Source organism: Myodes glareolus, chromosome 8 (assembly GCF_982192425.1).
Source record: "Myodes glareolus chromosome 8, mMyoGla1.1, whole genome shotgun sequence".
Classification (NCBI taxonomy): domain Eukaryota; kingdom Metazoa; phylum Chordata; class Mammalia; order Rodentia; family Cricetidae; genus Myodes; species Myodes glareolus.
Window position 1 is genome coordinate 89,011,031 of NC_142033.1, and position 15,340 is coordinate 89,026,370.

Sequence of the window (15,340 nt, forward strand, 5' to 3'; positions counted from 1 at the left end):
ACGAAACAGGAACAAGTAAGCAAAAGGCAGCAGCCATCCATTGTAACCACCCCAAAATGTTTCTGTTGCGGGGACTGTTTTGAGTCAGGGTTCACTATGTATCCCAGACTAGTCTCAAATCCATGATCTTCCCGTGCCAGCCCCCTGAGAAGAACTATAAAATCATAGGCACCATGTGTTATGGTAGAAATAAAATGGCTTCAATCCCCAAGTGGCGGCAGTGGGCAGCGGGTGGTGGGCACGAGACCATGGCAGGCCACAAAGGCTGCGGGCCAGGCAGGAAGCCCCTTGGCAGGTAAGAGACAGAGACCTCTTAGGCACGCCATGCAGAAAATGTGGGTATTTATTTAGTGGGCTATGGAGGGGAAAGGGAAAGGGGGTAAGGGGAGAAGGGGGGAGAGCAAAGAGAGAGGCAGAGAGAGAGAGAGAGAGAGAGAGAGAGAGAGAGAAACAGAGAGGGGGGAAAGGAGAAGTGGGGAGAAGGGAGAAGTGGGGAGAAGGGAGAGAGGCAGAAGCTGCATCTTCGGGAAGAGAGATAGAAAGGAAGCTCAGGCTGGAAGAGGAAAGAAGATCTGCTTGCCTGGGGGAGGGGTGAGTGGGTGGGAATTGTCTCTTAAAGGGACAGGCCAGGCCATTACACCATGCCTAGCCAGTCCAAAATTTTTTTTGTCCGATATTCACCCGAACTCTTTTAAAAGTGTATTAGTCACTTACCTTGCTGCTATGACAAAAAATCTGGTCAAGTAACTTAAAGAAGGAAGGATTTGTTTTGGTTCACAGTTTGAGGGTACAGACTGCAGTGGCGGGGAAGCCACAGTGGCAGGAGTGGTGACAGCTGCAGTCATGACGCAGAGGCTGGTGAGTGCTGGCACTCTGCCTGAGTTCTCCTTCTCACTCAGCCCAGAACCCCAGCTTAGGGAGTGGTGCTGCCCACAGCTCTGTATCTTCCCAATCAAGCAACCCAGTAATCCCCGACAGCCACGCCCAGAGGCTTGTCCGTGTCATTCTAGAGCATGTCAAGCTGACAATATTAATCGCAAACAGCATCTTCAGTGGTGTCTTCTCAGGGCAGATCCCCAAATAAGGAGCTGACAGTCCCTGCGGAAAGGCCAAGTCACCCCATAAGTAAAACTATCTGCTCTGGTGAGGTCTGCTCTGCCCCATCCTCAGACCCTCGGAACAGTTACTACAGCACATAGACTGGGCATGACTTCCCTGGCATCCCAGTGCTCAGATGTGATCTCTTACCCAACTGCTGGTAGTGGGGAGTGAGACTCAGTCCGAAGACTTATGCTGGAACTACCTGAGAGATCGCCTTTGTTCTGTTCTTGACACTGCTAAAGTCATGCTCCTGGCGTTACTGGAATGACCCCACGGAGAGAGGCTGCCTGAGAGCCAACCCCTGATGGGTGACTTGGATAAAGTCAGGCCTGAAGCAAGCCCTACTCAGGGAGTGACCAACTAGTCAGAGCTGGAAGCAAATTCTACTTTTGTTTTGGGGATCCAGTCTGTTTGGACGCTCGCCTTCCTGGACCTGGAGGGAGGGGGAGGGAGCTGGAGCTTCCCACAGGGCAGGAAACCCTGACTGCCCTGGGGGACGGAGGGGGAGGGGGGGAGCGGGGGGGGGAGTGGGAGGGTGTTGGGAGGGGGGGCGGAAATGGAAACTTTTATAAATTAATAAAATTTACTTAAAAAAAATTCTACTTTTGCCATCAACTAGCTTTTCTGTCATTGAAAAAATCCACAGATAATAGAGTCTGGATTCCTAGCTGCTGAGTTTAAGTTTTGGCTTTGTCGTTACTGGTGACAGAAGCCTGGCCCATTACTTGTAGTCTTGGGTCTTAGGTTTCCACATCTACAAAGTGAGATACAAGGTGCCACAGGCCTATAATTCCAGCCTGGGGGGCAGAGGCAGGATCAGGAATTCAAGGTCATTTTAGCTACAAAGTGAATCCAAGGCCAGCCTGGACTATTTGAGACTGTGTCTCAGAAAATAAAAAATAAAAAAATAAAAAAAACCCTCACAATACAACCCCTACTTCAAAAAAGGGCACAATGAACCAACCCCTCTTGACTCCATAAAAAAATCAATTCCCTAGACTGAATTTGTCCTTCTAAGCCGTTTCTGCAAGCTGTCTGGTATGGATCCATCAGAACTAGGAACTGGAGTGACCTAAAGTACAAGCCAACAGTTCAAAGATTTGTCATTTGTAAAACCTGGGGCTACACTGAAGTGATATTTTTTCCCCTAAATTGCGGGTTCACTCACAAGATTCCTCTAAAAGTCATCGTAACCCTACCGAACCAGCATGAACTGTAACTGAGCCAGCATTTTCTAAAGGACTGAACTAAAGCATTATCACATTTTCTGGACCAAGCAGGTCGCTGTTTGCAACTCTTCTAATAAAAATCTCAAAATGGCATTTGTATTTTTGCTGAGCATTGTATTAATGAATATTTCAGAAAATATAGTATTTCTATCAATTATTAACTCCTGAATTCTGGCAGACACACTAATTACCTGCTAAATATCCATTCACTTTCGTGCATGGGTGCATGTGTGTGTGTATGCATGTACGCACATGTGTCCTTGTATTAGCACATGTACACGTAAATGAGGAGGCCAGAGGTCAACCTCAGGTGTTTTTCACAAAAAGACATCCTTGTTTTGAGACAGAACCCATCCCTGGGATCTAGCGATCTGCCATTAGACAAGGATGGCTGGTCACTGAGCCCCAATGATTCACTTGTCTCCCCAACACTGGGATTACACAAGTGCACCATCTTACCCTTGGGTCCTGGGGATTGAACTCAGGCCCCTGCACACCTTGGTCTTATTTCTTCATGCAACTTCATTTCTTTGGAGAGAAGTGTGGCTACCTGTCTGCGTTCCAAACTAGGAGAGGTGAGTGGAGAGTTCCAGGAAATATTTAACCACAGACCTGTTCTTAAATTCTCTCAGGTTGGTATCGAGTGTGTAACTGAGTTCCTGCTCCTAAGAGGAAGCCATGCAGAAGGTCAGCATGAAACCAGATGGTGGTGGCGCACACCTTAATCCCAGCACTCCAGAGGCAGAGGCAAATGAATCTCTGAGTTCGAGGCCAGCTTGGTCTACATAGTGAGTTCAGAGACAGAGCTACACAGAGAAACCCTGTCTCAAAAAACAAAACCAAACCCGAAAAAAGAGCGAAAGCACTGTTGTGAACCACAGCCTGGCTCAGTGGCTCATACCTGCTATCCCAGCACTAAAGAAAGGCAGGAACAAGAGTTCAAGGCTACCTCCAGCTATAGAGGGAGTTTGACCCTGCTCTGGGATACATGAGACCTCACCTTTAAAAAGAAATCAAAGAGAATGTTACAAACCAAATAAAAACGAGAGTAAACTTACCAGATATAACTGGAATAAAATTAGATTTTAACTGTTTTAAGAGTGGACACGGAGACCAGGAACGATAGAGAACTGACCCACCAAAGTGGTCCTCTGTGCTCTACACACGTGTTGTGGCACGCGTACCACACACGCACACACACATCACAACTCAGACTGAACATGCCCGTGCATGCCTGTACCTAGCACTGCCGGGCTGAGGAGAAGAGAGGGTCAGCTCAAGGCATAGTGAGTTCAAAGTCAGTATGGACTATGAGGGACTCAAAGGAACACATCCAAGCCCAAGGCAAGAGGACTGTTGTCACTTTGAGGCCGATCAGGTTACGTAGTGAGTTCTGAACTTGCCAGCTACATAGCTGTTGGGGGCTGTGAACCCAGACCCTGAATTTCCTGTAAACAACCTGTTTGTTTACAGGAAATTTACAGAGCAACCTTGCAGCTGCTCTGAGCAAAACAACTGGTTTTTCCTGTGTTTGCAGCTACTCTGAGCAGGAGACCCTCAGAAGTTCCTGATGGCAGGGGAGTGGTTTCTGGTGGGTTTGGCTGGGGCGTGGCTATCAGTTAAGGATCCATATATAAGCTGCCCTGGAACACAATAAAAGAGGCATTCTTGCTTCAAGGATGACTCCTCTCTGTCTGTGTGTCTTTGTGTGTTTAAATCTCCGGGCCCTTGTCCGGCTCGCGAATGGTCCTGTAGTTCAGGCTCCACACTACAGGTGTAGTACATGTAGTAGTATGGACGGCACCCACAGCAAGACCCTGACTTTAATAAGTAAAGAAACCATTAGGCTCAAGCCTACGTTGTGGGGGAGGCAGAGGCAGGTAGATCTCTGTGAGCTGGAGGCTAGCCTGGTCTGCAGAGAGCGGTCCAGGACAGCTGGGGATACACAGAAAAATCCTGTTTCAACAAACCAAACGGTGTGGGGTGGGGGAGATTAACCAAGCATGATCTATGGGGAAGCCCAGGGGTTCGGGAGCCCCGGCAGCATCAAATCTTGACTTGAATGCGGAATGCTGGCAGTGCTCTGGTCCCAGGGTTCCGGAATTAAACGGTCCACCCCCTCCTTGGCCCCTAGCTTAGAAGTAGCAAGATGACTACATTGGAATATTCCAAATTAGAACGATCTTCTCTGAGCGCTGTGGCTGCAGTTTAAGTTAGCTTGTCAAGAAAGTGTAAATTACATGTCAGTATTACAAATGTGTTTATTTTCAGCCCTCCCTAAAAACAGTGAGGAGGAGGGAAGCGTGCCTCACAAAAAGCAGCCTGCAGGACAAGCATACGGCCCTCACTGCGCTCCCCACCTCCAGGTACTCCTTCTCTGGGAAACCAGAGGGAGCCTCTTGCCTGCAGGAGGAGAGCTACAGAGGACAGGCAGGTGACAAGAGACCAAGGGAGGGGAAGGAGGTTCCCTGCCCCTGTGAGTCCTCCGGTGTAACCAACTGAGCCTAGAGCTGGTGCCCATGGGAAACCCGACCCCGCCCCATTAAATGGTTCCTGAAGACCTTTTAGACATCCAAAGGGCCTCTGGTCTTGCTGTGAGGAATGCAACACAGCCACCTGCCACGGGGAGCAGAGAGCTCATGATGCCCACTTGCCCTTTCCTGCCGACGGAGTCCCAGACCCCAGCTAACTTGGGTCCCTAGCTCTGGACTGAGAACCTCTTGGCAGCTGGCTCATTTTCTGCAAGTGCTAATGTGCCCTAGCCATTCATTCTTGTTTGTTTGAGACACGGTTTCTCTCTGGCTGTCCCGGAACTGACTCTGTAGACCAGGCTGGCCTTGAACTCACAGAGATCCACCTGCCTCTGCCTCCCTGGGTTCGGGGATTAAAGGCGAGCACCTTCATCACTTGGCGTCACTCATTTTTAAAATACTGTCCTCAGCCATAAATCTGGAGGTAGCAAGAGACCCTCAAGTTTGAAGGGGTATTAACTGGACCCTGTCTCAAGAAAGGAAGGAAGGAAGGAAGGAAGGAAGGAAGGAAGGAAGGAAGGGGAAAAGGAAAAAAGAAAAATGAAAGAAAGGAAAGAAAGGGTGGAGGAAATGAAGGAGGGAGGGAAAGCGGAAGGAAGGAAGAAAGATAATGGCCAGTGGGCAAGCCTGTGGGGCATTTTCTTGATTGATTGGTTGATTGATTAATGTGGGGTTTATGATTTTTTAAAAATGCTGGCGGGTCCCTGGAGGCAGTAGGCAGGCAGCGGGCTCTGGGAGCAGCCAGTCCCAGACAGAGACGGCTGCGGGTCCCTGCAAGATCCCTGGAGCGGTTGCTGGTCCCAACGAGGCAGCAGCTGGACAGGCTGGCCCTGCCATATGGGCAGGTGTGAGCAGGCAGCAGGTAGAAGGAAGGCACATGGGCAGACACATCATACAGAATAGAATTGGATATTTATTACTTAAAGGAGAGAGAGTGTAGGGGGGAAGAAGGAGAAGAGAAGAAGAGGAGAAAAGAGACAGAGAAGGACGTGAGAGAGACATGCCTGCACCAACAGGGGACAGTATCTAAGATGGGGGGGTGGGGGGGAAGGGTCGCCGGGAGTGGGCGTGGCTTACCTCTTAAAGAGACAAAAAACATAACATTCCCAGCTCTTTTTTATAATAAAAAGCAGGAGAATAGACACCACAGTTTGACGGAATTGGGGCGGTGAATTCTCAAGACTGCTTCCAGCTTATTTGTGGGCGTCGTCTTTGAGGGGGGGAACCTGAGAAGGCTGGGTGCTGGCCACATCCTGGCATAGCTGGTCTCTTTGCTCCCAACTGGTGTCTGTGGCGTGGAAATGTCTGGTGTCTCTTACCCTGTTTACGGTATTAGCAGAACAAAGAACAAAGTTAAATTAAGGAAAAAAAAATTTTAGGACCAAGGAATTGAGGGGGATGTATCTGACCTGTTTAAGGTGGATCCTTTAAAATTCGGCTCCCTGGAACTCACAAGAATTCCTTGGGTTTGTGAAAACAGAAGTTTTAGACACATAATGACTGTGGCATATTTTTGTACAATGAAAAGTATTTTTAAGACTATGGAAGGCAGCATAAAAGAGAAATTTGATTTGAAATTTATTTGGTGAAGTAACCTGGCAAAACCTCTCAGCTATCAAACTGTCAGAGATCTTTGAGAAGGATAAGATTTTACTTGAGTTACTGATTAAAAAATGACAGAGAACTTACTTGGTTGGCACCCAGAGCTACTCTTTTTTGGGTCCTCCATAGTCACTGAAGGTTGCACTTGACCTTTGCTGTTTAGTGCAGGGCCTGTCAGGCTCCAGAAGACCCTGTGGGCTAAGAAATCTGTAGGAAGACAGGCCTACCTTGACCTGAGCTGCTAGGCTTCGATTCTGTCCACGTCTGGAGGTCTTTAGTTTAGATGAAAGGCAGTTTTGCCCAATGGTCAGCGCTCGGCAGTTGAAGCGAACTGCAGATGGACGTTGTTCTGTGTGTCCATTTGTCTTCTGTCTTCTTTGGAGGAAGCAGAGAGCTGCTGCTAGGAGCCAACCTGTCTCTTTTTGTTATGAAAAGTTTTTTAATAATTAAATACTTAAATATCACATTCCCCAGATCTCTGAGCAGTTGAGGGCTGTTTATTAGGTATAACTGCAGTATAGAATCTGCCTGGAAGGTTGGGTCTGAGCTTGACTGTACTGGCTCTTAACTTAACAGGTAAGATTTATACTCGTAAAAAGACAAAAAGAAGAAATTGCTTGCAATAGAAGGTTAACAGCAGAACTGACAATAGTAGAGAACAGCTTAATATATTTTAAGAGACTTAAAAGGACATACCAGTTTAAAACATGAGATTTATGATTTTGTAGTCTGAAATGAGATGTAATGAACAATTATTATACAGAGAAAGAGTGAACAGGAATTGGACAATGTGGATGCTTTTGATGGGCCCTATCAAAGGCATGCCACTGCGCAAAACACATGTAACAGAGTTAACAAGAGGATTTTAGTGAAAACCGGGGAACAAGGCAGGGTATACTTAAGTAAAAGTGGGAGAGCTTGGTCACCTGACCTGGCTCTCAGCCAAGATGGCGGTAAGGTCACCCAAGTAATAAAGTTAACACTGGGGAACCCGGCAGGTAATACTTCAGTAAAGATGGTGGAATTTGGTCACCTGACCTGACCCTCAGTCAAGATGGCTATAAAGTCACCTGACCCCAGTCAAAATGGCGGCAGCCAGGTGTTGTATGAAAAAAGTCACAATTTTTGAGCTGTGTGGATTTTAAGCTTAATGAGAGGGACCTAAAGGCGTGATCTGCCCTGTTGCTGAGCCACCATGCCATACCATAAGCTGCAGAGGGGGACAAAAGGCTGGAACCAGAAAAACTGCACCATGCCACAGCTGGAATTGAAAAGCCAGTTGGGATTTTTAAAAACCAGGGAGCCACCATGGGCGGTTGCTATCCAGAGCCAGAATCATGAAAACTCGCAAAGCAGCGGCACCCAAGGCCTATATCGGTACGTCTTCCAGAAATATAGGTGGAATGCAAATTGGCGCGAACACTCAGGATTCGTGGACGAGGACTGCGAGTGAGGTTCTGAGTGGGGGTTACGATGAGAGAAGAAAAAAAGTAAAGAGAAGAAATGAAAAAATAGATAAAGAAACTGGGGGATCCCGGGTCCCCAGTCAAATGCACTGTACAGGGAGTGTGCAGTGCTAACGCGCAGGCGGACTGACCCCTGGGGTCAGTCTAAACATGATTCCGGTAAAGGAAGGCAACCATAGCAGAACGGGGAGACTCACCGATTGAAGCTGGGAAGCCGGTGGTGGGAATGGAAAAAGAACCCGGTTCAGGATCCTGACCCTGGGATGGGAGAGAAGTTTCGGGCAGGAGTGACTATCTGAGTCACAGCACCAATTTTATGATTTTTTAAAAATGCTGGTGGGTCCCCAGCAGCAGTAGGCAGGCAGCGGGCTCTGGGAACAGCCAGTCCCAGACAGAGACGGCTGTGGGTCCCTGCAAGATCCCCGGAGTGGTTGCTGGTCCGGGGCAGGGAGATGCATGGTGGGCAGGAGACAGAGACATGGATAGACACAACATGCAGAGTGAGGTTAAATATTTATTCAGGGGGCTATGGAGGGGGAAGGGAGAAGGGGGACAGAGAGAGAGAGAGAGAGAGGGAGGGAGAAGAGGAGAAAGAGACAGAGAAGGGGGGAAGCGAGAGACACGCACGTATGCCAAGAGGGAACAGAAAGAATCTAAGATGGCAGGGAAAGGGCAGGGGCCGCCGGGAGTGGGCATGGCTTGCCTCTTAAAGAGACGAAAACCATAATGGTGGGAAAGCCCAGATCACTGTGGGAGGTACCACCCTTGGGCAGTTGGTCCTGAAGGCTATAAAATGAGCAAGTCATGGGGAGCAAGTCAGTAGGCAACCCTCCTCCACGGCCTCTACACCAGTTCCTGTCTCCAGTTTCCTGCCTTGAGTTCCTGTCCTTACTTCCTTGGATGATGGACCACAGTTGTATGACGAATTATACTTTTTCCTTTTTTTTTAGAATTTTTTGTGATGTATTTATTTTTTTATGTGCAATGGTGTGAAGGTGTCAGATCACCATGGAACTGTATTTACAGACACTTATGAGCTGATATGGGCACTGGAAATTGAATCCAGGTCCTTTGGAAGAGCAGCCAGTGCTCTTAACTGCCGAGCCATCTCTCCAGCCCCGAATTACACTTTTTCCTCCCCAAGTTGCTTTTGATCATGGTGTTTTGTCTCTGCAATAGAAAAGCTAACTAAAGTCAGGCAGTGGTGGTACACACCTTTAATCCCAGCACTCTGGAGGCAGAGGCAGGCAGATCTCTGTGAGTTCAAGGCCAACCTGGTCTACAAGAGCTAGTTCCAGGACAGGCTCCAAAGTTATAGAGAAACCCTGTCTTGAAAAAACAAAACAAAACAAAAACAAACAAAAAAAAAAAAAGAGAGAGAAAAGAAAAAAGAAAAAGAAACCCTAACTAAATCAAAGGGTTTCTTTTCTCTTACAGGTTACAGACCATCGTCAAGAGAAGCCAAGGAAAGAACCAAAGCAGAAACTGCAAGACCCCAGCCCTAGTCTCCATCTTAAGATGTTTTGATCAAGCAGGCCAGGGCAAAACAGGATATCTGTGGGCGGCAGAAGCAGTCTTGAGAAAAACACCCAGTCCTTTGTGTATCAAAACCCAAGGGGGCAGAAACTGGCTGAAACTAGCTTAATTTAGACTTGTTTTTGTAGACTTGTTTTTGTCCTGATGTTGATCCACCCCATATGTTAACTTAATTTGAGTTGACCAATGGCGTTGCTGTTACTATGCTTCCCCGTTATGTAACCCTGAGAGCCTATAAATACTGGCTGGAAAAATACAAGGGGGGGCTCAGTCTCACTGGAGTACTGGGTCTCCCGTTGGCGCCTTTGACAATAAAGAAACCTCTTGCTGTTTGCATCCATTGGAGTGGCTTATTGAGTCTGGGGGATCTTTCCCTAAACCCTAGAAATTAGGATCTTTCAAAACCAGGCAGCAGGGATGCTTATTGACTTTCCTTTGGCTGGCTCTCTCCCAAATATCCCAGGCCCACCTGTCTTGGGGATGGTTCTGCCCACAGTGGGCTGGGCTCTCCTACATTAATTAGAAATTAATAAAATGTCTCACAGACAATCTGATGGAGGCACTCCGTTCCCTCTTCCCAGGTATGTCAAACTGACAACTGACTGTAACTATGACAGATCAATTATGAAGATGAAGGCCAAACATCTGAGGTACATTTAACCTCCTTCCTAAGGCTTCTAAGTCCCCTGCCTCTGCCTCCAGGGTGCTAGAAATACCACACACTACTGAATGATCTTGACAGGTTTGAGTGCATCTGCTTGTTTAATTGATTGTTTTTTGAGGTTTTTTGTTTTGTTTTGTTTTTTGAGACAGGGTTTCTCTGTAGCTTTGGAGCCTGTCCTGAAACTAGCTCTTGTAGATCAGACTGGCCTCGAGCTCACAAAGGTCCGCCTGCCTCTGCCTCCTGAGTGCTGGGATTAAAGGTGTGTGCCACGACTGCCTGGCTTAATTGCTTGTTTGTTTTACTGTTTTGAGACAAGGCCTCTTGGGTCCCATACTAGCCTGAGCTCGCTTACGTAGCTGAGGATGGTCCAGACCTTCTAATTCTGCTGTCTCCAGCGGAGTGCTGCATTACTGGCATGTACCACCACATCTAGACTACGCGGTCCTAGGTACCAAATCAAGGGCTTTTTTTTCATGCTAGGGAAGTCCTTACCAACTGAGCCACATCCCCAGTCCACACCTACTTTTTCATATTGCCTGAAAAGTTTGAGGGTAAGCAATAAAGCATTGTTTTGCATAATGATATTATTTGTATATTTTATTTTATGTATAGGAGCTTTTGCAGCATGAATATCTGTGCAATGCCAATAATCAGTGCCTACAGAGGTCAGAAGAGGGCATTGGATCCCCTGGAGTCACAGACGGTTGTGAGAAGCCATGTGGGTGCTGGGGACTGAACCCAGGTCCTCTGGAAGAACAGTCAGCGCTCTTAGCCATCTCTCTTGCCCCTCAATCATAACTTCTTAAAATGCAAAATGTATTTTAAAATACAAAATGTAGCATCTTAAGACAAGTACTTAAAGTGCTTTCTGCGTGCACATGCGCATGTGTGCATGTATAAGAGATCTCACTCTGCAGCCCAACCTTGTATAGCTGTTACCTTGAAAATGAAACATTCCCTTCTCAAGGGAGGAGGAGGCCATCGTATAAGATCAGAAAATAAGCAAAACATACAAGGCCAGGAAGTAACTGAAACTTACAAGGCTTAGGAAACTCCTGAAAGTTACAAGATTCAACGGGCCCTTCCTGGGGTTGTAGAAGCAGGACCAATGGCTGCGGAGAGGGGGCCTGCCTGGCTGAGCGGCTTGCCAGTCTTGCAGAGAGCTGCAGGGACACAGCTAGGCGGTTTCAGAACTCAGCTGTCTCTGAGTCACCCACACTCTTTTAAGTAATAAACAACTCACTGGTTCACTAAGCTAGACTTGGGGGACATTGTTTCCGTGGTCTGTCATCAGAGTCTTGTCTGGGATGAACAGACGTCTGTTCTCAGCTGCTCAGGAAAAATCATACAACACCTATGCCAGCCTAGAACACACTAGGCTGGCTTCAAACTCAAGACACGTCTTACCGTAGCAAGCTCTCAGATGCTGGGATGGCAGGCATGAGTCACCACAGTTGACTAGCAAAACATGATCTTGCAAAATAGTTTATCATCTTCATGATTTTTTAAATGTAGCACTGTGGTTCAAAAAAAATGCAAAATACCCATTAGTTCAAGGCTAGCTCAGGCTACACGACAAGACTCTTGTCTCAAAAAAAAAAAGGCCAGTGGCCAGTGATGACTCCAATAAGCCTGATGACCTGTGGTCCATTCCCAGGACCCACGCTGTAGAAAGAGAAAGCGACCTGCAGCAGCTTGCCCTCCGACCCCTACAATCACCTGTGCACGTCGAAGTTCTGGTGTTCTTTCCCAGAGGATGACAGAATGAGCTCTGGAGAACACAGCTATTTGCCCCAGCTGCACTCACCCACACTGTCCTCTCTGTGCTGGTGAGGCCCTGTCCCTGGAGGCTGGCTAGAAAAACCCACAGTGGAGACCCTGGATTCTTGAGAATCTGTTCCACTCTCAGGAACAGTGGAATCCAGTGTAGACTGGGGGCCCCTGAACCCAGGCCAGTTCCTTCTAAAGTGGGGAGGAGATTAGGCTGAGCGTGCCTCCTCTGAGATCCACAGGATGAGTCCCTTCCTCAGTACCACTCTGTCCTCCAGAGGCAGCTGTCCCGTGCCCCAGCATCCCTGACAGTTCCGATGCCCTAATCCCCCAGCGTGACAGTGGCCAGGATGGACAGAGCCCACATCGCAGCGACACAGACTCTTTGAGAAGTTCCTTCGCCACCTTTCGTCAATGGTAACACGGTTTGAACAAAAGTCCGCAAAGCTTGCAGCACCAGCCACGCTTCCGGGCTGCTCCTCGCTTTGTGCCCTAGAGCTAATGAAAAGAAGCCTGCAGCTGGAGCTTAGAAAATAGAAACGCGGGAGGCGGGGAGATGACTCAGCAGGTACCAGCATGACAGAGACTGATGACCTGAGTGTGATCCCTGGGACCCACACAATGAAGGAGAGAACAGACTCACCCAAGTGAGTCCTCTGGCCTCTGCACGCACATCATGGCACGATCAATCAATCAATAAACCAATGTAAAAAAAAAAATTAGAAACTCAGGGGCCCGTGAGGTAGGTAGTTCACTGAGAAGCAGAGCTGGCTGCCAAGCTTAACAACCTTTATCTGACCCCCAGGACACCCCTGGCAAAGGAGAGAAGCAGTTCCTGAAAACTGTCTTCTAACGGCCACGGGCATGTGCTGGCACATGTGTAAGCAAGGGCATGCACACGTGTGTCCACACGTGTGTACACACATAATAATAACTAACAGCACAAAAAATAGAAATGTGCTGTTCTGGAGACTCCAACCCCAAAGCAGAGGTGTTGGCAGGGCCTCCACCCTCAGAGGCTCCTGAGCACCAGGACAAACGCTGCCACACCCCAGCCTGCCTGCTGACTGCAGGCTCCTCGCCTGCTCTGGTTCAGCTGTCAAGAAGTGATGGAGCGTGCTGGAAGACGGCTCTGTGGCTCAGAGCACTGGCTGCTTCTGCAGAGGGTTCAGGTTTGGTTCCAGTAACCATGTGCTGGCTCACAGCCCGTCTGTGACTTCAGTTCTGCAGGCACCAAGCACATGCATGCAGGCAAAGCATTCACACACACAGAATTCAAAGAGTAACCCAACATAGATATTTCTCAACGTGGGAAAAGGATCTGTGCAGGCGGTAGCGCTGTCTTTTGAAGGAAGCCTGAGGTTTCCTTCTTCAAGAGTCTTTGCCTCTTTGGCCTAGGCCCTTCTTTTGTCTGCCTATGGGCAGCAGGCTGAGAGCTTAGGGAGAATAGCTTTCGGGGTAGCCCTCAAGCAGTAACAGGAAGTGAGGAGAAAAACCAATTTTGTTGTCCTCAGGGCAGGGTGAAACTGTGGTAGCCTCCTCACTAGTAAATGGCTCCTGATTTTCTGAGAGCACCATCAACCCAAGCATCCTGGAGTCACTTTTTGAGTAATCTATTTGTGCGTAGATCTGAGTCTCCTTTTTTGGTTTTGTTTTTTGGTTTTTTGCTTTGTTTTGCTTAGCTTTTCGAGATAGGGTTTCTCTTCAGCTTTGGGGCCTGTCCTGGAACTAGCTCTTGCAAACCAGGCTGACCTCAAACTCACAGAGATCACCTGCCTCTGCTTCCCGAATGCTGGGATTAAAGGCGAGTGCCACCACCACTGGCCTAGATTTGTGTCTTCAGGGAAGCTTCCGGAGCACCCAGTTAAGGCACAGTTTTGCTGCTGATACATGCTGGCAGAGAGCCCCTGTGAAGAGGCGGAAGCTACAGCCCCTCTCTCTGCACATTCAGCCTTGGTCCTCAGCAAAGGATCTCAGTGTGCTTCACCTCCGCCTCGCGACCGCCCTAAGAAGCCACAACCATCATCCCATCGAGTTGACGAAGGGGCAGAAGCCAGGCATGGTAGCTTACACCTGCAATTTCCGCATCAAGGAGACTGAGGCAGGAGAATTCCCACGAGTTCAGGCCACCTCGTGCTCCATGAGAGTTCCAGGATGGCCTAAGCTGGAAAGTGAAACTCTGTCTCAAAAAGTACAAGAAAAGGGGCTGGAAGGCCAGCGAGAGGGAGCAGCAGATAAAAACCTCTTGACTTTGATGCCCAGAAACCACATTTAAAAAAAAAAAAAAAAAAAAAAAAGTTCCAGTACTCCTACTACAAGATGGGAGAAAGAGACAGAATCTCCCGGAAGCTTGCTGCCTGGGGCAGACACCAGAGAACTCTTACCTCTACAAGATGGAAGGAGAGACATGCACATGCCCCCCCAATAATATTAATAATAATAATAATAACACTAAAGTTTTCAAGGCTACAGACACAGTTCCGTTGTTACACTGCTTGTTTAGCATAGTGGTGTAAGCCTGAACCCAGCACTCAGGAGATAGTGGCAGGAAACTCACAATCACCCTCAGTTATTTAGTGAGTTCAGGGCCAACCTGGAATACATAAGACCGTAGCTCAGAAAAGATGAGGAGTTTCCCTGGGGGGAGGGATGACTTAGTAAGTGTGAAAACCTGCATTCCCTCCTCTCAACGCCCAGGTTAAAAAGCCAGGGTGCTCCTGGAATCCCAATGCTCAGGAGTCTGACTGAGGCCGGCAGACCGCTGGAGACTGCTGGCCAGCCAGTCTAATCAATCGGTGAACTCCAGGTTCAGACAGAAAGACCCTGTCTCGATAAGGCGGGTGGGGAAATACCCCCCCACCATCAACCTCTGTCCTAGACACACACACACACACACACACACAAATTAAAGGAAAGGAAGCAAGGATGGAGAAAAGGAATGAGGCAGCCAGGAGGTAAGGCATGGTGGCCTCTCTGGAGGCTACACTATTAATAATTACGAACAGCAATAATAGTCAATAAACTGTGGGAGCAAGCAGCAGTGAAGGCTCTCCTCACTTGGATGCCAGAGTTAGAGCCCCACACCTCCCCATTTTCATGACTCCCTGATTTCACTTATTAATGCGCCAAGAGGCATATTTTTACTTTACCAAGTCTGAAACGCTAAATTAGGCCCTGAGGAAATGACAAGGAAATCTAAACCAGTCCTGGGGTGAAGGCAGAGGGGAAGGAGGGGGCGGCAGGGGAACAAGGGTAAGGCAGAAGATCCTGAAAGGATAATGACCAAGTCAGAGTTGGCAGAGAAGAGACGCGTCTTTAGAATAGGCGACTCCGAGGACCAGAGTGGACAGCTGCCCTGGAGGAACTGGACCTTAGTGAATCAGGGGTGAAACACACATGCTTCCATCCCAACACTGGAGAAGTTGAGGCAGGGGGATCTCT

At 48.3% G+C, this 15,340-nt stretch overlaps 1 long non-coding RNA gene across 1 annotated transcript; it reads left to right on the plus strand.

Moving 5' to 3' along the window:
* The first annotated feature begins 4,007 nt into the window (after window positions 1-4,007).
* LOC148121208 (uncharacterized) lies at window positions 4,008-9,801 on the plus strand. Its single transcript, XR_015738509.1, has 2 exons — window positions 4,008-4,306; window positions 9,367-9,801. It is a non-coding gene; the product is annotated as an uncharacterized LOC148121208 (long non-coding RNA).
* The last annotated feature ends 5,539 nt before the right edge of the window (window positions 9,802-15,340 follow it).